Source organism: Palaemon carinicauda, chromosome 15 (genome assembly GCF_036898095.1).
Source record: "Palaemon carinicauda isolate YSFRI2023 chromosome 15, ASM3689809v2, whole genome shotgun sequence".
Taxonomy (NCBI): domain Eukaryota; kingdom Metazoa; phylum Arthropoda; class Malacostraca; order Decapoda; family Palaemonidae; genus Palaemon; species Palaemon carinicauda.
In genome coordinates this window covers 134,460,737-134,487,690 of record NC_090739.1, presented here as the reverse complement: position 1 = coordinate 134,487,690, position 26,954 = coordinate 134,460,737, and the positions used below count along the sequence as shown (strand labels likewise).

Below are 26,954 nucleotides of genomic sequence, written 5' to 3'. Positions count from 1 at the left end.
AACATCGTACATATCCATACAGGGACTAAGACTACAAGTATGCTATTTTCCACGTTGGGGCCCCTGGCCTTATAGCATCCTGATTTTCCAACTAGGGTTGTAGCTTAGCTAGTGGTAATAATAATAACAATAATGTGTTTACTGCACACTATGGTAAAAGACTGCAGAGGAAAAATTAAAGCAATTATTAAATTATCGAGATAAATACCAAAGGCATTTCATAAACATCAGTTGTCAGGTAAATCTTTAAAATATACCTGTATATGACTTATGAACATCAGAAGATAGATATTTTCCATATATATTTATCATAAAAGGTGCCATTCAACCTATTCTCACTGTTAATTGGCTTACATTAAGGTGTTAAAATCAACCTTGTTTTCAAAAGATTTTACACTTCACTAATTCTAAACTGTAAAAATTGTATAAAGACATAATGGACAGAATAGCCTACCATCATAGCTCAGCTAGAAAATACTTGATATACAATGAACTTTCAATATTCAGAAACTAACATTTCTTTCTCCGTAAAGGCGCAAATTCTATGCTCAGTAAATGTAATATTTACGGCAGGTATCAGGCAAGTGTTACAAATGTCAAGAGAAACTAGGACAAGGAAAACAGATGTAGTGGATAACTTAATTTTCTGAATGTGGTCAAGGTCACAATTCTACATTAATGATTACAAAGAACACCTATATAAATAACTCTTCTCAAGGGTGTAATGAGAGTTAACCCCTTTACCCCCAATGGACGTATTGATACTGGTACGTTTTACAAAACTCATCCCTTTACCACCATGGACGCACCGGTACGTCCTTGCAAAAAACTGTTATTTACATTTTTTGTTGCATATTTTTATAACTTTATGAGAAACGTCAGGCATTTTCCAAAAGAATGAGACCAACCTGACCTCTCTATGACAAAAATTATGGCTGTTGGAGCAATTGAAAAAAAAATATATAGCAAAATGTGCTTGAAAAAGAAAACGTCTGGGGGTTAAGGGTTGGAAAGTTCCAAATAGCTTGGAGGTAAAAGGGTTAATTTGTCAATACTTCTTCTTTTTAGAGTGAATTATTCATCTGTATTCATTTCTGATGTTAGAATCTATAGTTTTCTTCTTTAAATGACACTACAAATCTTTAAAAATGAGTGTACATGTGTATTTATGAACATGTGGAATTCCTTTTATTTCTTATAGGAAAAATTGCTTTAGTTTATGTGCATTCTTCTTTTCCTCACTGGGCTATTTTTCCAAGTTGGAGCCCTTCGCCTTATAGCATCTTGCTTTTCCAACTAGGGTTAAGGCTTAGCTTGTAACAATAACAATAATTTTATTTCCTTGTTTCCTTTCCTCACTGGGCTATTTTTCTCTCTAGGAGCCCGTTGGAATTAGGGCATCTTGCTTTTCCAACTAGGGTTATAGCTTAGCTTGTAACAATAACAACAATTTATTCCCTAGTTTCATTTCCTCACTGGGCTATTTTTCCCTCTTGGAGCCCATTGGGATTATAACATCTTGCTTTTCCAAATAGGGTTATAGCTTAGCTTGTAACAATAACAACAATTTATTTCCTAGTTTCATTTCATCACTGAGCTATTTTCCCATGTTGGAGCCCTTGGGCTTATAGATTCTTGCTTTTCCAAACAGGGTTATAGCTTAGCTTGTAACAATATGTAATAACAAAAATTTATTTCCTTGTTTCTATTCCTCACATGGCTATTTTTCCCTATTGCAGCCTTTGGGCTTATAACATCTTGCTTTTCCAACTAAGGTTATAGGTTAGATTGGACAACAACAATTAATTTCCTAGTTTATTTTCCTCAATGGGCTACTTTCCCATGTTGGAGCCCTTGGGCTTATAGCATTTTGCTTTTCCAAATAGGGATATACCTTAGCTTGTAACAATGATAATAACAACAATTCATTTCCTTGTTTCTTTTCCTTACTGGGCTATTTTTCCATATTGGAGTCCTTGGGGTTATAGCATCTTATTTTTTCCAACTAGCATTATAGCTTAGCTAATAATAATAATAATAATATAAAATACATATGACCAGGCAAAATAAATCAAAGTTATGAGCATATTAATAAAAATAGTGCAAGGAGTAATTATGAAAAAAGCTTATCCACAAGACTTTTTTTTAAACAAAAGTAATGGATACCCTTAAAGCCCTTATAACTCGGTAGAGATTTGTGTGAGTGTAAGGTGTATACACATGAATAACTAATAATTGTGTAGAGGCGAATACTTTCCAACTGCACTTTTGGCAACAAACACTATTACAATTTCCAAAGAAGATAGGAACACTAATTATATATATATATATATATATATATATATATATATATATATATATATATATATATATATATATATATATATATATATATATATATATATTCAAGTTCGTATCAAGTAAATTTAGAAATAACGTATTGCACCCTTACATCTGTTTCAACCCTTTCTTGCGCATACAAGACATCTTAAACATTTCGTTTGTAGCATGAAATGTAATCCCCCAAAACAAAAACAAAAAGTACATGATCATGTGACGTTCTAAATGTGCTATAAATTCTCCTCCATGAGCCTACACACTGAGATTCTTGGCTTCCATTGAAACAAAGCTCTTTACATTCTTGTTTTCTGGGGAATATTTTAAAGCGTGTGTGTCACTTGAGAATTCTTGGGCCCCGCGCCAAACGTCAAGTCTAAATCGTATGACGTAATTTCCTAGTTCCACCCAAACAGACGTATGAACGTAACAACCTTGCACTTAGCTTATCAGTTGTGGAAGCTGGGCACTTTATAACACACGGCTTTATAAATGCTCGTTCAATGAAAAATATAATACGTATAAATATAATTTTAAAAGGGTTTTGTGCTTTTTATTTTTACATTTGAGTGACGCTCTTTGAACAGCCAAATTATTCCATAAATCTCTACCTTTAACAAAATTCTTTAACTACACACACACACACACACACATATATATATATATATATATATATATATATATATATATATATATATATATATATATATATATATGTTATTTTTAAAATCAGACGTTGCCAAGAAACAGATTAAAAATGTTACGATACAATATTTAAAAACATATGAAGCAAAACTCTTTAGAAAATGTCGTAAGTAAAGTATTGCGAGAGAGAGAGAGAGAGAGAGAGAGAGAGAGAGAGAGAGAGAGAGAGAGAGAGAGAGAGAGAGAGAGAGAGAGAGAGAGAGAGAGAGAGAGAGAATGTCAAGAATGGGTAACTCACCTCTGTCTATACTCTAGAGCTTTCTTCTTCCAAAACTCCGCCTCTTCTTCGGCAGAGCCAAACTGTAATGTCTCCCCGCTCATTGTTTTCGTAGTGCTGAAAATCAGGTCGACGAGATTAAGTCTATGATGTGTAGACCAGATTTCAAACCACGATCGTTAACAAGATATCTTTTCACTTTTCAGTTCTGCGACTCGTAAAGCTACCTTTCCTTCACTCCCGTTTCGGGCCCACAACGAATCGCATATTCGATTTACGAACTATATAGCGACCATCCACTTCTCAATGTATATTCGTCAACAACACGTGCCACTTTAATTATCACCTCATTTCGCCATAACGTAAACAATAAAACAAACAAACACTGGGTGAAAAAAGGGAAATATGTAGCAGGAGACACGAGCGCACAGCCTCACCGTCCCACAGCTGCCATTCGACTAAATGGCCAGCAGACGACACACTGTCTTTAGATCAGCTGATTGGTTCTTCCCACAAAATGCTTTCCAAAGGTACCGCCAGAGTGCACTGTACGTCACTGATGCACTTTACATTCCTTTGCCATACCTGTAAAATGAAGGGGTAACTCAAAACATAATATTATCCAACGTACTTAAATCTCATTAAAATGTCTAGTTGATAGAAAATATATAGGGTAATGTATAGTAAAAACTCACAACTAAGATATAATTAAATCAAATCTAACTATTCAGAAGATACATTATATATATATATATATATATATATATATATATATATATATATATATATATATATATATATATATATATATAAAGTATATACTGTATATATAAACAATTAACAATGTCTAAGTGGGGTGTATGTATGTATGTATGTATAAATGTGTGTGTATATATATATATATATATATATATATATATATATATATATATATATATATATATATATATATATATATATATATATATATCCCATGGACTGAAGATATTAAGGCTTTAAGAAGTTGAAGACTTCCTTGTTTTAAGAAGTGTTTCCATAATATGGAATTGACAATTAATGCAGATTACACTGTATGATACTCTAGATACTTCAAAATGTCTATGACAGACAAATCTTGCAGGTCCAGCAGGACACAATCCTTTGCTATGTTTAATAGGACTAGGAAAAATCCTTAAAATAAGTAAAGCTAAGTTCCCCCTCCACTTTGATGAAGCTTAAAGTTCCATTCGTGCAACCTCATACAACGGCACTGGTGTTGATTCTTCAGGGCTGTTATCGCTTGTGCAACACAAACTAAACTGTGAGGCTTACTCGCCTCAACAGTAAATTTAAATTTGTAAACTGCGTTCCTCTTTCATTCAATTCATTTTAGAGTGGCGGACTTCCTTATGACAAGCTGCAGTCTCGCTGCTCAGAATTTTCTCTGCAGTGCCATTAGCATTGAGTCCCTATGCGAAATCATGCCATCAAAGTAAAAACTGCCATCTCAAAAGAGAAAACAGGCTCACACCCATCCGTACGTAGAATCTCCTTTGTCACGAAAATACAGGAGGCATGTTCTTACTTGATCGGCTACACTGAAGTGAATTCTTAGATGAAAATGCCCTGTCTAAAGCCATGTAAGCAGGTTTTGTCCATGACAACTCGTGAGGTTCTTGAATCTTGAGAGGCTCCTAAATCCAGACCAATAACAGTACCGTAGATCACACCGTCACAGAAGCCCACAAGTTTATTACACTCACAAACAAGTGTGATGAAAATAGAGTACAGTACTTTTCCCTTCCAAGTAGGAATTCTCAACATTAACCACAGATGATAGTTCGCTTCTCATAGAACAAGCACAACCCGGAGTGACATTAAAACCAGGAGTGTACCCTGAAAAAATAAGGGTACAAATCGACCTGCAGCCTCCCCTTTGGAAAATAACTGCTTTTGGCACTTTCACACTTAGAAACTGACGAAATACAGCGTACATTAGTCTCCATAGTATGTGTTGGCAAGCAAGGAACTAGGCAGCGAGCAGTATTGATAGATTGATTTAAAGTTTTTTGGGATCCTGACATCTAAGGTCATTGACGCCGGCAGTGAGCAGGCGCATTCCCCACACAGGGAAAGAACAGGTGATAAGTGATCTCACTCCCTATCGCTCAAGCACATGGGAGCGTCTCCAGTGACAAGGCAATTACATGGAGGGCAACCGTGAAGCAACCAAGCGCGGTGTAACTGATCACGAGACCAATCTCGCGGATACCGATGCTAAAGAGACTGAAGATCGTAGTACCGATGACACTCATGTGAGGGAATGTTTCGTCACTCAGAAAAGTGAGGAAACCTCTAAGCCTTCAGTACCTAAGAATCTTTAGGGAGAGGGACTGAGAAAGGAGAGAAGGATGGTGCCCTTCCTCCTGATCAAGAGTACGTGTGCTCGATACAGTATGAAACCGAGCACAGCCGGCAGCAGTGAAAACTCCCGTACTACTGCGTACTGAGACACTTCCTCGTCTAGTTTTGTTCTTGGTAATGCACCACTTTCTCATACATGAATAGGGATTGAATGGTTGAAGTCTCAAACGACTTATGTCAATCAATATTCCTGAACTTTGTTGATTTCATTTTTTAAGTGGCAAAGTCTGAAGACTATACGACTCCACTTGCCCAGATTGTCTAAAAGGATCTTCTCCCTCCCCGCGATGAAGCGGGCTGATGGGGAGATCGCCTAACCTGTAGTCTTCAGACCAGTTTCCAGATGTCTTCTCAACAAGAAGGGTTTGTTTACAGAAGCTCGAGGATCTGTTGCAAACATTTATAAAGTGGTCCTCTCTACCATGGTCAGCTCCTCTGCCTGCAGGGCTATAACCTTCATTGATCCCCAAGCAATAAACGGTACTAACCTATGGTGCTGTTGTCATTTATCAACACCACCGAGTGGTTTGACAGAAGAGGTTGAGAATGCTGAAAAGCAAGACAGGCTGCCTAACCTCCAGAGTCTTAAGACTAGTCCCCAGCTTCCAGACGCCATCTCAACGAGAAGGATTTGTTTACAGAAGCCTGGTGATCCATTACAGACATTTATAGAGTGGTCCTCTCTACCATGGTCAGCTCCTCTGCCTGAAGGGGTATAACATTCATTGATCCCCATGCAACAAAAAGCAGTCACGAGAACACCACTCATGGCTCGAGAGTGGAATATGAGCCTTGCGCTAGAGGAACACGCACACGATTTGTTGGGAAACGTCATATCTTCAAATACTGTAATCCTCTCTCTTATCCTGAAGAGAGACTCAGGCTCTGAGGAATTTGTTACCATAAACAAAGACGACGCTTCCCTAATATGTGAATGCTGGATAGCGTTTGCATAAATGCATACATAGCTATTACAGGCACTAAAGTCTCTTAATAAGAAAACTTATCCATCTTGTTTTTGAGTGATGCCAGTGCATAAGCGGTGGAATAAACCACCTGTTCTAGACCCCTACCTGCCCCGTACACATTTGAGGTTTAAAAAGAACATTCACCAGTTCAAGACCATTCAGAAGCTAGAGGGTGCTCAGGTGAGCCAAGTGATCCCCTTGTGTACATGCTGTTAAAAGCCGGAAAATCTGAGCACGCTTAGAGAACGCTTGCTTTAAGCATGTCTTTCAGGCCCAAAGGGGCACGGTCACCAGAAGAGCATAAACCATTTACCACTTCCACATGAAGTAGGATCACTGATCGAGGGCAAGGGGGAGACGTGGGGCACACATACGGCTCACTCATTCTACCACAACAGGTAGAGGAAGATCAGTTGTGCGAGGGCAAGCAAAAGCAATGGGAGTTAGAGTTAGAGCTGAGAGTGCTAACTTATGACATTGCTCTCAACCCAGACAGGTGTGTTGATTGGCAATTGAACCTGGGGTGCCCGCGGAGATAATTTGAGCACCGAGTACACGCTGTGCGTGACTGCATTGGGATATTGCTTGTTTCAAGCAACTCTCAGGTGCAAGGATTGCTTTCACCTTTAGTGCATGCTGAGACAGCTTGACAAGATCTTCAGGGAGTTCCAAAGAGCTCTATCACTCTAGCGTCCGAGCCACCTGGTCAGACAGAGTACAGTACCAGGTAAGCACAACAGATAGCGTTTGTGACTGCGTCCGCCAAAAAAACCAAAGGGTCGGCAAACTCAAGAGGGAGATCCCGGCTACAGCATATCTCCCAAGTAAAAGGCTAGCTTCCCCGGGGAGTGTGTACTGATGGCGCTGAGAGGCAGCTAGTTAAGCAAACCTCTCAAATATCTAAAAAAAAAATTTGATTGCCAGACCAAATCTGACAATTGGATCAGGAAGCAACTGGCTTCCAATATACAAGGCTGAAAACGTTGAATCAATAGCACTTGTTAAGACGCGTAGTGCTCCTGTGTGTCTGTTGGAAAACCCCAAACGGTCTATGAATAGACACAAACAAAAAAACAGGCTTCCTTCGTAGAGAAGTCCAATCCTAAGACTTCATGGAAGTCTAATTCCAAGGAAGCGAGGATGATCTTTCACCCCTGGTTAACTTAAGGAGTTAAAGTGAACACGATAGTATTACACTAATCAAGTTTCAGACTCAGACAATATCACCAAGATGCCATAGCATCATATAAGAAACAGACCAAGAGTAAACTTGGAATTTTTTCCCAGTGTCCAGCAAGATGGGACAGATGTCTGTCTCTAACAACTACTGAAATCAAAGAGGGGTTGTAGTGAGTGAGTAGGGTGGGGGGTAATTCCCCACTATTGATTGTTAACAATCTATGTACAGTAGTCATATAGTATTTCTATGTAAAGAATGAAGGTTTGTATTATTAGTATGTATAAAGAATAGGCCAAACTTCGTCTATTAGCGTGATTTTTTCCCATTCGTATGGGGTACCTATTCGGTGTATATGCAGGCAAAGGAAAATGAAACCTAACCAGAGAGAAGGATCCAATGTAATACTGTCTGCCCAGTCAAAGGACCCCCATAACTCTCTAGCAGTAGTATTTCAATATGTGGAACTAGGGTAACCTCAGGTGAAGATCAGTTAAAGGGTGTGGACAGTATGTACTATAAGGTAGAGATATGTTGGCTAGATATGACAAATTCGTAGGTAATTTGTATTTTTCCTAACAATAGAAATCTTAGCTATTTATTAGGGGTATTATTTTTGGCGTAGCTAAAATGACGAGCCATTAAAGTTTAGCGAGGGTTAACTACCCACACTCCTAGTTAGGGGGAGGTAACTTGCTACCGCTCCTACTCACACACCAGTGATTTAGCTCACTTTGCTTGGAGGAAGGACTTCAAGGGGGATAGGGCTGGCGGGCAAGTTTGGTTAAATAGCTAAGGTTTGCATAGTTAGGAAAAATACCAATTACCTACGAATTTGTCATTTGTTCCTTTACTGGAATACAAACCACACTATTTATTAGGGGTGACTCACCCATTAGGCAGGGTGGACGTCCCTGCCAATCTGGCTTTTGGCTTTACCCGGGGGCTCCTTATCTGAGTATGTCAGTACTCAAAAATAAGGAGTCCCTGCACCTCGCTAAAACCTTGCTATGCAAGGTCCGCGGCCTACGCAAGCTGTGTGTTGAGATTTATAGAAGTGTGACCGTCCAGGTAAAGTTATTCCTTAGTCTTTGGAAGGATAAACTGTTGTAACTAAGACTTTCCCAATACCACCTCGCCAGGGTATAGGGACGCAACTGTATTAGTTTTAATACTAGGTACACAAGGGAGCATGGTTTACCTGCAGTGGTTTGAGGTCAGCTTGTGCAGAGAACCCAGGATGCTGCTTTCCCCAAGAGAGGGGAGGATGAAGAAAAGAATAAGAGCCAGTCAAACCTTTTCATTCACGCAGACTAAAACCAGGTAACAATGCCCTAAACCTTCTGCTACTTGTCTAATAAGGAGCTTGAGCTCTTAAACCAGCTGTTGTGCAGCCACCACAGGACCGATAGAAAACGTATCGAGTCTCCTGTGGGTCACGTCTTGCAGATAATGGGATGTGAATGAAGTTTGATGTTTCCACACCCCAGCTTGAAGAACTTGCGTCACTGTGAATTTTCTCTTGAATGCCAGGGATAGCTACGCCCCTGACTTCATGAGCTTTGGGGCGACGTGAAGGAGAAGGGTCTGGATTTAGTGCATGGTTTATGACCTTGCGAATCCATGCTGATATAGTGTTCTTGGTGACCCTCCTCTTGGTCCATCCGGTGCTGACGAAGAGTGCAGGCAAACGAGGACGGGCTGCGGCTGTTCTCTTAAGGTATAGCCTCAAACTCCTCGCTGGGCAGAGAAAGAGATGATCAGGGTCATCTGTTACAGAACGAAGACTCGAAATCCGGAAGGAGTCAAATCGAGGATCCGCTACTCCCGGGTTCTGAGTCTTAGCAATAAACTCAGAGACAAAGCTGAACGTTACCTCTCCCCATCCCCTTGAATGGGCGATGTCATATGAGAGACCATGAAGTTCACTGACTTGCTTGGCCGAAGCCAAAGCTAGCAGGAACACCATCTCCCAAGTTAGGTGGCATTCTGTTGCCTGGCGTAATGGTTCATAGGGAGGTCTCTTAAGAGACCTGAGAACTCGAACTACATTCCATGGGGGAGGTCTCACTTCAGACTGAGGACAGGTAAGTTCATAACTCCGTATGAGTAAGGAAAGTTCTAGCGATGAAGCAATGTCCATTCCTTTCAGTCTAAAGGCGAGGCTTAAGGCTGAGCGATAGTCTTTTACCGCCGGAACTGACAGGCGCATTTCTTCACGCAAGTATACGAAGAACTCTGCTATTGCTGGAATAGTGGCACACGACACCAACCACAGAGGACTTTCTACTTTGCCTGGTAGACTGTTGCTGATGACTTTCGCAGGTGTCCAGACATCCTGATCGCAACTTGTTACGAAAATCCTCTCTGAGAGAAGAGATGCTGGATAGTCTCCAGGCATCAAGTCTACGGCTTTGTGGAATATGTTGGCATGTGGTTGTTTGAGTAGATCGTGTCGTGGAGGGAGTTCTCTTGGGGGCTCTGTTAGGAGTTGCAGGTCCAAAAACCACTCTGTGTGATCCCATAGCGGAGCTATGAGGGTCATTGAAAGGTTGACCAATGTTCTGGCCTTGTTGAGTACCTTCATTATCAGACAGAACGGGGGAAAGGCGTAAACGTTGATGTTGTCCCATCATTGTTGGAATGCATCTTGCCAGAGAGCCTTGGGGTTTGGGACTGGGGAACAATACAACGGGAGCCTGAAGTTCAGGGTCGTTGCGAAGAAGTCCACAGTCAGAGAACCCCACAAAGTCAGGACTTAGTTGGCTACTAGATGATCCAAAGACAACTCGGTACTCACTATCTGAGAAGCTCTGCTCAAGCTGTCGGCGAGCACATTCCTTTTGCCGGGAATGAAGCGTGGATCTCGGGCCATCTCAGTATCTCTACTGCTAGATGGGATAGGTGCTACGAAAACGTACCTCCTTGCTTGTTGATGTAAGCCACTACTGTGGTGTCGTCGCTCATCACCACCACTTAGTGGCCCGCCAGGAACTGTTGAAACTGTTGAGGGGCCAGAAAGATGGCCTTCATCTCTAGGAGATTTATGTGGAGATACTCTTCTGACTCTGACCAGAGGCCTTAGGTCGTGTGGTGCAACACGTGTGCCCCCCACCCTTTTTTTTTTTTTTTTGAAGCGTCTGAGAACAGCATCAGATCCAGGGGAAGGACGAGAAAATCCACTCCCTTTCGAAGGTTCTCGTCTGCCACCCACCACTCGAGGTCCGTCAGATCTGCTGATCCCATGGGGATCCGGATGTCAGGGGAATCGAGGGAGTGATTCCACTGGAACTAGAGTTGCCACTGGAGGGATCTCATCCAGAGCGACCATTGGGAGCTAGACGGGCCAGTGATGAAAGGTGACCGAAGAGACGTAACCACCTCTGGGCAGGGAGTTCTTCTCGTCTGAGGAAGGGCTTTGTGACCTTCCTCAGCCTTGCTATTCTGTCGTCTGATGGGAAGGCTTTGTGGAGATTGATGTCTATTACCAAGCCTAGGTATACCAGTCTCTGCGTAGGAAGCAGGGATGACTTCTCAAGATTTACCATGATCCCCAGATCTTGGCAAAGTCTCAGAAGTTTGTCTTGGTGTTGAAGAAGGGTTGACACAAAGTCTGCTAGGATTAGCCAGTCTTCCAGATAGCAGAGGAGATGGATGCCAATCCTGTGTGCCCAAGATGACACTAGGGCAAACACTCTGGTGAAAACTTGAGGTGCTGTGGAAAGACTGAAGCACAGCACCTTGAAATGATATTTCCTGTTGTCTAGGCTGAATCTAAAGTACTTCCTTGAAGATGGATGGACTGGGATCTAGAAGTACGCGTCCTTTAGGTCCAGTGTACACATGAAGTCCCGTGGTCTCACCGCTAGTCTGACCGTGTCTGCCGTCTCCATGCTGAACGGAGTTTGATTGACAAACTTGTTCAGAGGTGAGAGGTCAATGACTGGTCTCCAGCCTCCAGACGCCTTTCTTGCAAGAAAGAGTCGACCGAAGAAGCCTGGGGACCCATCGAGGACCCCCTGGAGAGCGCCCTTCTGCAACAGGGGCTAGACTTCTGCCCGAAAGGCTGGGAGATTGTCCAGGGTTCGGCCACGAGTTGCTTCCACCTGTCCGAGCAACTTTGTAGGCATCCCCCAACTGGTGGAGAAGCAGGGGGAGTTCCTATCCTAACGTTTGCAGCCTCGGCTGGTCCCTCCAAGATTTTTCCCTTCCATGGAGGACTTAGTGCCTTTCCTGTCTTTGACAGGGGAGGGCTTTTTAGACACCATTGTCTTCGCTGCTGTCTTGGTTGTCGTGGTCTTGGTTGGATGGTACCGCTGAGGAGCTGGAGGTTTATAGGGCTTAGATGTCAAAGCCCTATGGAGGAGGGAGTCCTGATGGGACTTCCTCCATCTCTCAGCAGCATGTTCCATGTCCTTGGCTCAAACAGGTGGGCTCCCTCTAGAGAATAATGTCTGAGCCTAGATATCTCAACATTAGGGACTTGTTGGTGGAATCTCTCAGACACCACGTCAGGACGTTTCAAGATGGTATTTGCCCACAAGTTTGAAACTTGGTGGGTAAGAAACTCGATCGTGCGAGTGCCTGAGAGAAGGAGTCTCCATTGCCTTTCTGGTACGTTCCTTGGAGAAATCCTCAGTTCGTACTAGGATTCCCAAGGTCCTTCACCAGATATCCAGCCACGAAGTAGCCTGCATAGCATACTTTGTGACTTTTTCCTGATTAAGGATCTCGGTCGCCGAGAAAGAGACCTGCCGGATGGAGAGTCTCTCTAGAGAGACCCCCTTAGTGAGCTCTTCCAGAGTGTGGTGGAGAGGAAGAGCTGGAGTGGACTCCCCCAGGATTTTGAAGTACCTCCACTGTTGTACACGAGGAGGTGGGAGGAGCTTGTTAGTAGAGTCAGAACAGTGGGAGGAGGCATAATCGGAGAGCTGTAGGGTAATCTTAGCCCTGGCACCCTTCAACCCTTGAGACCAGGGCAGGGCTACACTGGTCTTTGAGGGTTTCTGGGTGCCAAACACACTGTCTAAGACCGTGTCCTTACCCTCCTGAGGGGTTATCTCTAGGTCGATGAACCCGTTGACAACCCTTATGAGAATCAGGACCTGCCAGAATGCATGTCCTGACTCTTTTTGCTCTCCTTCCGACATCGGACTTGCAGCGAAGTCTCCATCTTCCATCCCCGAGAGCTCTTCCCGGGGTGGATTGCGCTCTCGAGTGGCTGGCTGTCTCTGTCTTACTACTTCTAGTGGAGGACTTTGGCAAAGTCTTGGAGTCCTTGGACTCTTTCCGAAGAAGGAGGTAGGACTCCAACATTGAAGGCCTTGATGTCTTGTCCTTCCTGATCTCTGATGACAGTAGGGAACTCTCAGCGTGAGGGGAGGCTTCCTCCAACGGTGGAATGGAGGTGGTCCTTTCCTCACGCGACTCCCTTGGTAAAGGTTAGGTGGGAGAGTATCCCTGGAGAGATACAGGAGGGACTAGCTGTGATGGCCTGACCGGAGTCAGTTTAACTCTTGTGGAAGTGACAGCATCAGAAACATGATATTTTCATAATAAAATAAATTTTTGAATATACTTACCCGCTGGTTATATAAAAGAGCTGAAGTCCCCTGACGCCGGGCAGAAAATTCAAATCTCGCGCTATCGAAGATACGCCAGGTGTACCAACCGCACCCTAGCGGTAGAACAGGTGGAACCACACACCATCTCCAGTTCTTCCATGCCTCATAGCCATACCATAGGTAGTCTCTAGAGGGGAGGAGGGTGGGTGTTAAATTTATATAACCAGCGGGTAAGTATATTCAGAAATTTATTTTATTATGAAAATGATATTTTGATTATAAAATAAATTTTTGAATATACTTACCCGGTGAATATATAATAGCTGACGTCTCCGACGGCTCGACAGAAAAACACAAAAACTCGCGAGCGATCGCCATGAAGATTGCGGGTGTGCCCACCAGCGCCAACTATCGGCCAGATACCGCATATACATGTAAACAGCTCCAGTTCTTCTCATCCCGCTGGGTCTCTATCGGGAAGGAAGGGGGGGGGGCCTTTAATTTATATATTCACCGGGTAAGTATATTCAAAAATTTATTTTATAATCAAAATACTGTATCATTTTTAAATATTAAACTTAGCCGGTGAATATATAATAGCTGATTCACACCCATGGTGGTGGGTAGAGACCAGTATTAATACAGTTTACGGCGTATATGCTTAGAGTTTTTGACAGTTATATCATAACAAAACCCAAATATATATAGGTACCTGGTAAGGAAGCTGACTTTGACGATTACCCTGCCTTGTTAGTCTGTCTTCCTCACGAAGCCCAGCCATCCTCTTAGGATGCTGAAAGACTCCCAGGAGCTGAAGTATCAAGGGCGGCAACCCATACAACAGGACCTCATCAAACCCCTAATCTGGGCGCTCTCAAGAAATGACATTTGACCACCCGCCAAATCAACCAGGATGCGAAAGGCTTCTTAGCCTTCCATACAACCCATAAACAAGATTAAAAACATTTCAAGAGACAGATTAAAAGGATATTGGCATTAAGGGAATGTAGTGGTAGAACCCTCACCCACTACTGCACTCGCTGCAACGAATGGACCCAGTGTGTAGCAGTCCTCATAAAGAGTCTGGACATCTTTTAAGTAAAATGACGCGAATACCGACTTGCTTCTCCAAAAGGTCGCGTCCATAATACTTCGCAGAGATCTATTTTGCTTAATGGCCACGGAAGTTGCTATAGCTCTTACTTCGTGTGTCTTAACTTTAAGCAAGCAACGGTCTGTTTCACTCAAGTGAGAATGAGCCTCTCGGATTAAAAATCTGATAAAATATGACAAAGCATTCTTCGACATAGGTAATGATGGCTTCTTAACTGAGCACCATAAGGCCTCAGATCCACCTCGTAAGGACTTAGTACGAGCTAAGTAGAACTTAAGAGCTCTAACTGGACACAGTACTCTTTCAAGTTCGTTGCCTACGATCTCTGACAGGCAAGGTATATCAAATGACTTAGGCCAAGGACGAGAAGGCAGTTCATTTTTGGCCAGGAAACCAAGCTGAAGTGAACATGTGGCTTTATCTGTGGAAAAGCCGATGTTCTTACTGAAGGCATGAATCTCACTGACCCTTTTAGCCGAAGCCAAGCACACTAGGAAAAGTGTCTTGAGGGTGAGATCCTTCAGGGAGGCTGAATGTAATGGCTCAAACCTGTCTGACATCAGGAACCTTAGGACCACGTCTAAGTTCCATCCAGGAGTTGCCATACAACGTTCCTTAGAGGTCTCGAAAGACTTAAGGAGATCTTGGAGATCTTTATTATTGGAAAGATCTAAGCCTCTATGTCGAAAGACCGAAGCCAACATGCTCCTGTAGCCCTTTATAGTGGGTGCTGAGAGGGAGCGAACATTTCTCAGATGTAAGAGAAAATCTGCGATTTGGGCTACAGAGGTACTGGAAGAGGACACAGATGCTGACTTGCACCAGTCTCGAAAGACTTCCCACTTCGACTGGTATACTTTGATGGTAGAAGCTCTCCTAGCTCTCGCAATCGCACTGGCTGCCTCCTTCGAAAAGCCTCGAGCTCTTGAGAGTCTTTCGATAGTCTGAAGGCAGTCAGACGAAGCGCGGGGAGGCTTTGATGAACATCCTTTACGTGGGGCTGACGTAAGAGATCTACCCTTAGAGGAAGACTCCTTGGAATGTCTACCAGCCATTGAAGTACCTCGGTGAACCACTCTCTCGCGGGCCAGAGGGGAGCAACCAACGTCAACCTTGTCCCTTCGTGAGAGGCGAACTTCTGCAGTACCTTGTTGACTATCTTGAATGGTGGGAATGCATACAAGTCCAGGTGAGACCAGTCTAGTAGAAACGCGTCTATGTGGATCGCCTCTGGATCTGGGACTGGTGAGCAATAGATTGGGAGCCTTTTGGTCAACGAGGTGGCAAAGAGGTCTATGGTGGGTTGATCCCAAGTCGCCCAAAGACTCTTGCACACGTTCTTGTGGAGGGTCCATTCCGTGGGGATCACCTGACCTCTCCGACTGAGACAGTCTGCCAAGACGTTCAAGTCCCCCTGGATGAATCTTGTCAACAGGGAGATGCCTCGATTTTTTGATCATATGAGGAGGTCCCTTGCGATCATGTACAGCGTGTGGGAGTGAGTGCCTCCTTGCTTGGAGATGTACGCCAAAGCTGTGGTGTTGTCTGAATTGACCTCTACCACTTTGTTTCGAAGAATGCTCTCAAAATTCATCAAGGCCAAGTGGACTGCTAATAGCTCCTTGCCGTTGATGTGCATGCTCTTCTGAACTGAGGTCCAAAGACCCGAGCATTCCCGACCGTCCAGGGTCGCACCCCAACCCAAATCCGACGCGTCTGAGAACAACACGTGGTTTGGGTTCTTGACTGCTAGGGACAGGCCCTCTCTCAGACTGATGTTGCTGTCCCACCAGTTCAGGCATGCTTTTACTGGTTCGGAGACCGGGATTGATACAGCCTCTAAAGTCTTGCCCTTGTTCCAGTGAGAGTCTGAATGGAACTGGAGAGGCCGAAGGTGCAGTCTCCCTAGCGAGACAAACTGCTCCAGGGATGACAGAGTCCCTACGAGACTCATCCAACTCCTTACTGAACAACGTTCTCTTTTCAGCATTAGTCGGACTTTGATCGGGGCTTGTTCTATTCGGGTGGCAGACAGAAAAGCCCGAAAAATTAGACTGCGAATCTCCATCCCCAAATATAGAATCATCAGGGATGGGATCAGTTGGGACTTTTCTAAGTTGACCAAAAGTCCCAACTCCTTGGCCAGACCCAACGTCCATGTAGATCCTGCAGACAGCGATGACTGGACGATGCTCTGAGAAGCCAGTCGTCCAAGTACAGGGAGGCTCGAATTCCCGAAAGATGAAGGAATTTTGCCACATTCCTCATGAGCCTCGTAAACACGAGAGGAGCAGGACTGAGGCCGAAGCACAGTGCTCGAAACTGGTACACCACATTCCTGTAAACAAACCTCAGAAACGGTTGGGAATCCGGGTGTGTAGGAATGTGGAAGTACGCATCTCGCAGGTCGAGAGAGACCATCCAGTCTCCCTCTCTGACCGCTGCTAAGACGGACTTCGTGGTCTCCATCGTAAATTTTGTTTTCGTAACAAAAACGTTGAGCGCACTGACGTCTAGCACTGGCCTCCAACCTCCTGTATGCTTTGGGACTAGGAAGAGACGGTTGTAAAACTCAGGTGATTGAAGGTCCGAGACTTTCACCACCGCTCCCTTCTCTAGCAACAGAGACACCTCGTGATGTAGGGCTTGTCTCTTTGACTCCTCTCGATACCTGGGAGAGAGGTCTATGGGAACTGTTACTAGAGGAGGTCTGCGTACAAACGGTATTTTGTACCCCTCCTTGAGCAACAGAACAGACTCTGGGTCTGCACCCCTCTTCTCCCAGGCCTGCCAGAAGCTGTTCAGTCTGGCCCCTACCGCTGTCTGAGGCCGTGGGCAGTCAGACTCTGCCACGAGAGGACTTGGCTCCTCTCTTCTTACCTCTCTTTCCCTCGGCACGAGAGCCTCCCCTGCTGGGAGCTCTGCCACGAAAGGGCGGGATAAATCTAGATGCAGGAGTCTCGATTCTGGGTCTCACAACAAAGGATGAAGAAGGAGCTCCCTTGCGAGCAGAAGAAGCCATCAGGTCAGTGTGTCCTTCTGCACAAGTGAAGCAGCAATGTCCTTAATCAGCTGTTGTGGAAACAAGGCAGCCGATAAGGGAGCAAAGAGCAGTTCCGATCTTTGACAGGGAGTAACTCCTGCTGAAAGGAAAGAGCAAAGGGTTTCTCTCTTCTTCAAGACTCCCGACGTAAAGGTGGAGGCGAGCTCATTGGAGCCATCGCGGATGGCTTTGTCCATACAGGACATAATAAGTAAGGATACATCTTGGTCAGCAGACGAGATCTTCCTACTTAATGCTCCTAAAGACCAATATAGAAAGTTGAAAACTTCAAAGGCCCTGTATACGCCTTTAAGTAGATGGTCAAGGTCCGAGGAGGACCAACAAATCTTCGAACGTCTCATGGCCAGGCGACGGGGAGAGTCTACGAGGCTTGAGAAGTCACCCTGGGAAGAGGCAGGGACTCCCAAGCCGAGAACTTCTCCCGTGTCATACCAGACGCTCGATCTAGAAGCTAGCTTAAAAGGTGGGAAGGCAAAGGCCGTCTTCCCCAAACTCCTCCTGGTATCCAACCAGTCGCCTAGAAGACGTAAAGCCCTCTTAGAAGAGCGAGAAAGCACTAGCTTAGTAAAGGCAGGCTTGGTAGCAGCTAAGCCTAGCGCAAACTCAGACGGAGGCGAACGAGGAGCAACAGCACCAAAATGATCTGGGAAAAGATCCTTGAAAATCATCATGATTTTCTTAAAATCCATCAAAGGTTGTACAGCCTTAGGTTCTTCTACATCCGACAAAACGTCCAAAAGATTATCATTAGGATGAGGATCAGCAACGTCCTCATCTGAAGGAACCTCGTCCGACAACTGATGAGTCTCAAGCAAGGGAGAGACCTGCCTTGGTGGCAATGCTTGACAAGCAGAGTCCACATGCACAGGAGCATCAGTAGCAGTCCAGGACGCTAGGTCATGTAACTGCTTAACGGACTGACTAGCAACAACAACAGGAGCGTGAGGACGCTCGACGTCAACCCGAGACTGCCTTGACTGCCTAGATTGAGCAGTTAAAACAACTCTTGACTGCGGTGCTTGACACTCAACGTCAAAACAAGTCAACTTAGCTGGTTGGCGAACGTCCTGAACGTCAACACGAGCATGCGGCAGCGGCTGAACGTCCACAAGCGGCTGAAAGTCAACACGGGACTGCATCAAGTGAGGCTCTAAGTCACGTGACTGACGTGACTTTGTAACGTCAACGTCAACAGGACGAGCAAAGGCTCGTTTGGGCGGCTGACGGCCAGGATCTCGATCAGCTAAACGGCAAGGATCATCGTGAACCTGCTCAGCAGTATACTCCTCCATAAGAGAGGCAAGCTTACTCTGCATATCCTGCAGTACAACCCATTTAGGATCAACGGGAGTGGGTGCGGGTCGAGACGATGGTAACGACTGTGACTGCAAAACATTGCCTAAACTAAGACTCTCGGAGCCTGTGTTACGCTTCTGTTTAAGCGGCGAGCAGTCTTCCGATGACTGCACAGGGTTGGAGCTGTCCCAATGGCTACAACCAGGACGCTGGACCTGTCCTGAAGGGACTGACTTCCGCTTTAAGGGTCTAGAAACCTTGCTCCACGGTTTCTTACGCGAGAAGCCTTCGAAAGACGAGGAGAAAACCGCCTCGCTCGTCTTATGGTAGGGGCGGTCTTGACGAGACACGCTCGAAACCATAGAGGGAACGTCTGTTCGTTGGTTAAAGCCTCTCGTCCCCATAAGTCCTACGACATTACTTCTCCCTGGTGCATGGGAGCTTGCAAGAGGTCTCGGACTAGGCGAACGACAAGCACGAACAGACGAACCCTCGGTCGCAACACTGATAACACTTTGCGCACTAATCACTTTATCCCCACGATTTTCTAATGTGGCACTCTGATACTTTAACTCTTTTACATCCGCCATGAGTTGATTACAGTCCGTAGCCAAAGATTCAACTCTCTCGCCCAACGCTTGAATGGCACGCAACATATCCCGCATTGATGGTTCATGAGTGCTAGTAGAAGGTTCAGGCACAACTACTACTGGGGAAGGATTAGGTTCAGGGGCATGGGAGGAGGAAAATTCTAATGATCTAGAGGAACTTCTCCTCACCCTATCTCTCTCTAGCTTACGAGAATACTTATCAAACTCTAGCCAGTCGAATTCCGAAAGTACCACGCACTCATCACACCGATCTCCTAATTGACAGGTTTTACCTCGACAATTAGAACACACGGTATGTGGGTTGAGAGAAGCCTATGGAAGACGTTTGTTACAATCCCTAGCATTACATTTACGAAATTTAGGAATTGGAGAAGGGTCAGCCATTTTGAAAAGTCAAAGAAATATCCAAAAACAATCCAAAGTCATCAACAATAAAATCTATCCAAAAAAGAGTTCAATAGTTTAAATTGAAGATAAAAACACCTGTACTGCGAAAGCTCAAAACCAAAAAGAAGTACTTCACCAAGAATGACGAAAAACTCCAGGTCAACAGCGAGTAATGGAATCAACTTGTCGACAAGACCGACAGAGAAGAACTGGAGCTGTTTACATGTATATGCGGTATCTGGCCGATAGTTGGCGCTGGTGGGCACACCCGCAACCTTCATGACGATCGCTCGCGAGTTTTTGTGTTTTTCTGTCGAGCCGTCGGAGACGTCAGCTATTATATATTCACCGGCTAAGTTACCCGCTGGTTATATAAAAGAGCTGATTGACACCCCTTGGTGGCGGGTCAGAGACAGCTACATATAGAAAATTCACTTAAGGGTTACATACAATAAACTTAAGCGGTTCTCACCTGATAAGGAAGCTGACAGCAATGATACTCTGCCTCATTTCGTCCGCTATCCTTAAGAGATCCAGTAATCCACTCGGGCTGAAAATCTCTAGGAGCTGTCAAACGGTACAAACACCTATAACATGACAGAACCTCAACCAATACCCTTGTTCCGGGTGCACTCAAGGAACAAAATGACCACCTAACCAAATCAAAGATTGCGGAAGACTGACGACCAATCTCCACAAACAACCATAACAAACGAGTTCCAAGAGATAGAAAAGGGGTATTAGGAAAAAAGGGAACGTAGTGGTAGATCATTCACCTACTATCGCATTTGCCGCTATAAAAGGACCCAACGTAAAAAAGTCCTCACAGCGAGTCTGAACATTTCTCAAATAATGGGATGCAAAAACAGACTTACTTCTCCAAAATGTTGTATCCATCAGACTTTGCAGAGAACGGTTCTGTTTAAAGGCCACTGAAGTTGCTACCGCTCTGACTTCATGTGTCTTGACTTTGAGGAGCCTCTGATCCGACTCATCACACTGAGCATGAGCTTCTCGAATCAACAATCTAACGAAAAAAGACAAGGCATTCTTAGACATGGGCATCGAGGGTTTCCGGACTGCACACCACAGAGCGTCTGAGTTACCTCTCAGATTCTTAGTCCTGTCCACATAAAGCCGTAGCGCTCTAACTGGACAGAGAACCCTTTCCAATTCACCGCCAGCCAAATCAGAAAGGTTAGAAATCTCGAAGGATTTGGGCCATGGCCGAGAAGGGTTTTCATTCTTGGCCAGAAACCCCAGTTGCAAAGAACAAATGGCTTTCCCATTCCGAAAACCAATGTTCCTGCTTAAAGCGTGTACTTCACTAACTCTTTTCGCAGTGGCGAGGGTAACCAGAAAAAGGGTTTTCAAGGTTAAGTCCTTAAATGAAGCCGAGTGTAAAAGCTCAAATCTGTCACTCATGAGAAATTTAAGGACAACATCCAAATTCCAGGCGAGGGGAGCTGTTTGAATCTTCTTGGTCGTATCAAAAGACCTAAGTAAATCTCGTAGATCTTTATTATTAGAAAGGTCTAGGTTCCTGTGTCGAAAAACCGTCGCCAACATACTCCTGTAACCTTTAATAGTAGATGACGAGAAGTTATGCTTAACTTTAAGGTCCAAGAAAAAATCTGCTATTTGGGAAAGCGAGGTACTGGAAGAGGAAATCGCGTTAGTCCTACACCACTCCCTGAACAACTCCCACTTGGACTGATACACCTTGATGGTTGAAGACCTCCTTGCCCTCGCAATTGCCTTGGCTGCCTACTTCGAAAATCCTCTAGCTCTAGCGAGTTTTTCGATAGTCTGAAGGCAGTCAGACATAGAGCTCGGAGGTTTTGATGATTTCGGGCCAAGTGAGGTTGTCTGAGAAGATCGGGTCTCATGGGAAGGCTTCTCGGAAAATCCACCATCCATTCCAGTACCTCTGGAAATCAGCTCCTTGACGTCCAGAATGGAGCTATCAGTGTCATTCTGGTCTCCTCGTGCGAAATGAACTTATGAATCACTATGTAAAGGATCTTGAACAGAGGGAAAGCATAATCCTCCATGTGTGACCACTTCATCAGAAAAGCGTCTATGTGCAAAGCTTCGGGGTCTGGAACCGGAGAGCAGTAACACTCCAGCCGTTTGGTCTTTGCGGTGGCAAAGAGATCCACGAGAGGTCGACCCCATAACCGCCACAGACTCTTGCAGATGTCCGGGTGCAGAATCCATTCTGTAGAGAGAACCTGACCTTTCCTGCTGAGTCTGTCTGCGCTCACATTGTTGACCCTCTGGATGAACCGCGTCAAAAGAGTCACCTTCCTTTCCTCCGCCCAAACGAGAAGCAGTCTTGCAATCTCGTACAGAGGCCAAGAGTGGGTCCCGCCTTGCTTCACAATATAGGCCAGAGCTGTCGTGCTGTCCGCATTGACTTGGACCACTTTGCCCCTGATCTGCTTTTCGAAGCCGATGAGAGCCAGATGAATAGCTAAAAGCTCCTTTTGATTGATGTGGAGAGAGGTTTGCTCCACCGTCCAAGTCCCCGAAAGCTCCTGCTTCTCTAGAATGGCTCCCCACCCCGAATTGGAGGCGTCGGTACACAACACGAGGTCTGGGCTCCTCTGAAGTAAAGACAAGCCTTCTTTCAGTCTGGGCTCGTTGTCCCACCATTGAAGATGAGACTTGATGGAAGCTGAGATAGGAATGCAATTCCTGTCGAGGCTGTCCCCTTTCTTCCAATGGCGGTTGAGATGAAACTGAAGAGGACGCAAGTGCAACCTCCCCAGGGTCACGAACTTCTCTAATGACGAGAGAGTACCCAGAAGGCTCATCCAATCTCTGACGGAGCAAAGATCTCTCTTCAGGAACGTTTGGACTTTTAGGAGGGCGGCCTGGATTCTCACCGACGACGGAAAAGCCCGAAAACTCCGACTGTGAATCTCCATCCCCAAATAAAGAATCTCCTGGGATGGAGTCAGTTGTGATTTTTCCGAGCTCACTAGGAGGCCCAGTTCTCTGGAGAGATCCAAAGTCATCTTGAGGTCCTTCAAACAACAATCGGCTGAGGAGGCTCTTATCAGCCAATCGTCCAGATACAGAGAGGCCCTGATTCCCCTCGAATGCAGCATGCTTGCCACGTTCAGCATGATCTTGGTAAACAATAGAGGAGCCGTGCAGAGTTCGAAACAAAGAGCCCTGAACTGGAAGACCTTGTTTCCGTCCATGAACCTCAGATAACGTCTGCAGCTGGGATGAATAGGAAGGTGGAAATAGGCATCTTGAAGATCTAAAGAGACCATCCAATCGTCCTTCCTCACAGCTGCCAGAACTGTTTTCTGAGTCTCCATAGTGAACGTCGAGTTTTGGACGTAACCATTTAGCACACTTACGTCCAGAACCGGTCTCCACCCCCGGAACTCTTGGGTACTAGAAAAAGGCGGTTGTAAAACCCCGGAGACGTAACATCCTGCACTTCCTCTATTGCTTGCTTCTCTAATAAAAGAGACGTCTGCAGAAGCATGGCTTGCTTCTTGGGACCCTCTCTGTATTTGGGCGAAAGATCCACTGGATCTGTGACTAAAGGAGGATTGGCCAGGAAGGGGATCTTGTAGCCCTCCTTTAACACTTGGACGGACCAGGGGTCCGCTCCATTCCTCTCCCAAGCCTCCCAGAAGCGAGTCAACCAGGCACCCACTGCTGTCTGAAGGAAAGGGCAGTCAGACTTGCCCCCTCTGCCTCTAGGCTTCCTTCCTTCTGGTTTAAAAGAGCCTCTTCCAGAGGACTTCCCACGAAAGGACTGAGGTCGAAACCCAGAAGAGGATTCCTTAGGTTTACGAGAGGAGAATGACTGTGGCAAAACTTTCCTAGTCGAATGAGTAACCAAGTCATGTGTGGCCTTCTGCGTGAGGGCAGTAGCCACCTCGCCTACCAATTCCTGCGGAAATAAGGTATTAGACAAAGGTGCGAAAAGAAGGCCCGTTTTCTGGTAGGGAGACACTCCTGCAGAGAGAAAAGAGCACATCGTGGCCCTTTTCTTGAGAATTCCAGCTGTAAACAAGGCAGCAAGCTCGTTGGATCCATCCCTCACACCTTTGTCCAAGCAGGACATCAAATGAACCAAACCACTAGTGTCCGTTTCCGCCATATCAGAGACCCTCTTACTCAAAGCCCCCAGAGCCCAGTCCAAGAAATTAAAAACTTCAAAGGCCCTGAACAGACCTTTAAGCAAATGGTCGAACTCTGGAATGGACCACCAAATCTTCGTTTTCCTTAAGGCAAGACGACGAGAAGCATCTACCAAACTTGAAAAATCCTCTAGGGCAGACGAAGGAAGACTCAAGCCCAACACTTCACCAGTCTCGTACCACACACTAGATTTAGAGGCTAACCTAGCGGGAGGAAAGGCAAAGGCCGTCTTGCCAAAAGATTTCTTGGAGTCCAACCAAGAACCCATTAATTTCAAGGCCTGTTTAGAGGATCGAGAAAGAACCATCTTGGTATAAACTGGAACCTTGGTAGCTTTACCTAAGATGAATTCAGAAGGCGAAGAACGAGGGGCCACAGGGGTAAATTGATCCGGGAAAATTCCAGTCAGAATAAGCATAAACTTGCGAAGATCCACAGCATGCTGATAATGCTTCTCCTCCTCATTCTCAGAGACTTCCTCAATAGGATCATCCTCATCCGACTTTTCCTCAGGCTCGTATTCTGGCAGTGCAGCAACAGCTGCAGCCTGAACCGAAGGAACAAAGTCTGGATGGGACTGCCTGTCAAGGCCAACATCTGCGTCTACCTGATGGGGAGAAGTAGAAGTAGATTGATGCGAAACACGGACGGGTAGACGATCTTCTTCAACCAACAACTGCCTAGACCGCTTCGAATCCGACTGCTGTTGAACAGAAGAACGCTTGAAATCAGAAGGTAACTGTCGAAGATTGCCGAGAGGCCGCGTAAAGTCCGAAGACTGTTGACGCGAACGATCAAAGAAGTCAGGATGTTGACGCTGCGAATCAATGTTTTGACGCGAAGCGTCCAAAAGTTGTTGACGCGGACGATCCACTACTTCAAATCGTTGACGCGTCTCGTCCACTTGTCGACGCCGATGTTCTTCCCCGCGACCAGAATGCGAAAACTGGTCAACCAAAACTCTCTGACGCGACTCATCAAAATCAACCTGGCGTTGAACACTATGACTGGGAGACCGCCTAAGCGATAACTCGTCAAGACCAGAGACCATCGAACGCCTGTGCGATAACTGGTCTGACATCGAACGCCCAGACATAACGCCAACACCTGGTTGATAAGAATCCATCAACGACAAGAGTTGTTCCTTCATAGACACAAGCGCAGACCATTTCGGATCAACAGAACTCCTTAAAGGAATATTCGCACCAACGTCACCACGCATTTCGGGGGAAGAAAGCCAATCCGAAGGAAGAGGGGGTGCATGAATAGTAACAAGGTCCGAATTGGAAGGAATCATATCCACACGAACACGGTGATCTGAACGTTTAGCCGGAGTGCAAGCGCTGGGAGAACGGAAACGTTCCGGTGAACCCCACGAACTACATCCTGGCCGCACAGGCGATTCCCGACGCTGTGAAACATCATGCGTCCGTTTAAGCGGTTTTGACGCGCGACGCCAGATCTCACTCCCCGACCATTCATCGGAAGACGGGGATAACGCATGAACCTCACCTTTCCTACGATGAGGGTGAACGACCTGAGCTACGGCAACTAGAACGTTCGAGGGGACGTCTGCACGATTGATGACGCTTCTCGTTCCCTTAAGCCGTTCGACATTACTTCTCCCATGGGTTCGAGAGCTCGAAAGAAGTCTTAGGCTAGGTGAACGACAAGATCGTGCAGACGCACCCTCTGCAACACTAAACACATTAGCAACACTTGTCACAACACCGAGAGAGTCACGGCTTTTCGGTACACCAACATCAGACACTGAAACACTTTCAACAGTTCCGACAGGATCACGGTTTTTCAATACCTTTAACTCGGAAAAAATTGTATTTCTATCGGCTGCTAAGGACTCAACTTTCTCACCAAGAGTCAAAATAGCAGTAAACATGTCTTTCATAGTAGGTTCCTGATCTACCACCACAGGGGAAGGAATAGGATTAGGAACAGGTACATTAGGTAAGGCTCTATCCACAGATCGGGAAGAACTACGCCTAACTCCATCTCTCTCTAGTCTCCTAACATAACGATCGAAAGCAACACAATCATCATCAGTTAAGGAAAGACACTCATTACACCTATCATCTAATGAACAAAATTTACCCCTACATTTCACACAAATAGTATGAGGATCAATAGATCCTTTAGGAAGTCGAGTACAACAACCTTCACTAACACACCTACGCTGAGCAAGGGAGGAGTCGGCCATTTTGAATGTTAACGTGAGAGACCGACGAGCAAAAAGTAAGGGAAATATCAATAAAGAAAATCTCAAACAAAAAGATTTCAAGATAAGAAACAAGGGAAAATAATCAACTATAGCTTAAACTCAAAAAAGAACGTTGTACATCACCAAACAACTTCCCAAGAGAGTAAAACACGAGAGCAAACTTCTATATGTCACAGCTATGGCGGCAGAGAGAAGAACAGGAGATGGTGTGTGGTTCCACCTGTTCTACCGCTAGGGTGCGGTTGGTACACCTGGCGTATCTTCGATAGCGCGAGATTTGAATTTTCTGCCCGGCGTCAGGGGACTTCAGCTCTTTTATATAACCAGCGGGTAAGTTTTATATTTAAAATCTTCTTTTCCTCTTCAGTAGGGTGGAAGAAGCCATGGTTCCGTGTCGAGAGTCCGGAGCTATAGGCTGCTCTGACGAGTGGCCAGACAGGGCCGGATTTAAGGCCTGTGCCAAAGCTCTGTCAGACAGATCTCCTGAAGAGAAAGGGACCGAAAGTTCCCTACGAGGAGTTACCAAACTAGGTGGGTCCACCTTAGAAGAAGGTAGTTTCAGGATCCTGAAACCCTCTGCAGAAGCCTGTTCCCTTTTCCTTATGGGCGCACTAAAAGGCGTTTGCGGGGAGGGGAGTAAGGTGATGGTGACCTGGCCGGGTCCAGTTCCTGTGCAAGCGCCGATGCGTGGGCGCGCTCGCA

The 26,954-nt window shown here is 45.3% G+C and overlaps 1 protein-coding gene and 1 long non-coding RNA gene across 2 annotated transcripts in view; both read right to left on the bottom strand.

Moving 5' to 3' along the window:
• LOC137654763 (probable oligoribonuclease) overlaps nt 1-26,954 on the bottom strand; it is a 160,426-nt gene that overhangs the window by 100,821 nt on the left and 32,651 nt on the right. The gene's annotated exons all lie outside the window — the stretch shown is intronic.
• LOC137654399 (uncharacterized) overlaps nt 1-26,954 on the bottom strand; it is a 56,373-nt gene that overhangs the window by 18,409 nt on the left and 11,010 nt on the right. The window contains exon 2 of the long non-coding RNA XR_011046631.1: nt 3,281-3,844. This is a non-coding gene — a long non-coding RNA (uncharacterized lncRNA). The remainder of the gene's footprint in view (nt 1-3,280; nt 3,845-26,954) is intronic.